The sequence below is a fragment of the Cryptomeria japonica genome, unplaced genomic scaffold, assembly GCF_030272615.1.
Source record: "Cryptomeria japonica unplaced genomic scaffold, Sugi_1.0 HiC_scaffold_108, whole genome shotgun sequence".
Lineage (NCBI taxonomy): Eukaryota > Viridiplantae > Streptophyta > Pinopsida > Cupressales > Cupressaceae > Cryptomeria > Cryptomeria japonica.
In genome coordinates this window covers 87,842-88,991 of record NW_026728930.1, presented here as the reverse complement: position 1 = coordinate 88,991, position 1,150 = coordinate 87,842, and the positions used below count along the sequence as shown (strand labels likewise).

Sequence of the window (1,150 nt, the reverse complement as noted above, 5' to 3'; positions counted from 1 at the left end):
TCGGGTGCGCACCTTGCGTGCACCTTCGCCAGGGTGGGCGCCTTGGTGCGCACACCTTGGCTGGGCTGCGCACCCGGGCGCGCACACCTTGGCACCCGCGTTTCCTTCATTTTAAATTTTTTTTTTTTACAATCTCTCAAGTGGGAAATTCTATAATCTCAACTTTTTTTGCCTTTTCAGGAAACTTTTGAATGGAGCGCATCATTGGTGCGCTCCGAAGTGTGCTCCAAGGTGCGCACCTCTGGTGTGCTCCAAAGCTCTCTCCAGCTGCGTGCACCTGCCCCGGCCGCGCACCCGGCCCCGCCCAGCTTCGCTCACCTGTCCCGGGCGTCTGGTGCGGAACCTTAGAGTAAGAAACATCACCGTGCACCTTGGCCAACGTGCGCGACTCGACCGAGCGCGCACTGGCCGAGGTGCACACCGATTTCACCTGGGTGCGCGCGCAGCACCTCGGGCGCACCGGGGTGCGCGCACAACGCCCGGGTTGCACCGTGGCCTGTGTGCTCGGGGCGCCTCGGGTGCGCGCTCGGTGTCGCCCCCGCGCGCGCGGTAGTGCGGGCAGCGCACCCCGGCCCGGCCCGGCCCCGACGAGAACGCAAACGGGCAAAAGGTTTATTCAAATAGCATTGCGACGCCCGGCGAAAAACTAAGAAAGGGTGCAACACCGGGACTTCCCGGGAGGTCACCCATCCCAGTACTACTCCGGCCCAAGCGCGCTTAACTGCGGAGTTCTGATGGGATCCGGTGCACTAACGCTGGTATGATCGCACCCGTTATGAGCTTGTCGCAGTGTGTACTTAGCAAACCGCGACCCACGTGCGAATCCACCCCGGCCACCCACCCCCGTCGAGGTGCACACCCTCCCTCGCGAAGTGCGCCCCGTTCGCCAAGTGTGAGCCCTGCCCGGGTGCGCGCACCTTGCTAGGGCGTCGGGTGTGCACCCGGCCCGGCCTACGTGCGTGCACCTGGACGGGGCGTCGTGTGCGTGCAGTGTCCCGTCTGCAACGCGGTGCCCACACACCACCTCGGGCGCAACGACCTGCGCTCACATGTGGGCCGAGTGCACCTTGGTGCATGTTCGGGGCGCCTCGGGTGCACGCTCGATCTTGCCCCGGTGCACCAAGGCGCTCGGTTTGCCCCGGGTGCGCAC

At 64.9% G+C, this 1,150-nt stretch overlaps 1 non-coding gene across 1 annotated transcript; it reads right to left on the bottom strand.

Annotated features, from left to right (window-relative positions):
• Positions 1-653: 653 nt before the first annotated feature.
• On the bottom strand, positions 654-772 carry LOC131865309 (5S ribosomal RNA). The gene has a single exon (XR_009364037.1). It is a non-coding gene; the product is annotated as a 5S ribosomal RNA (ribosomal RNA).
• Between the last annotated feature and the right edge of the window lie 378 nt (positions 773-1,150).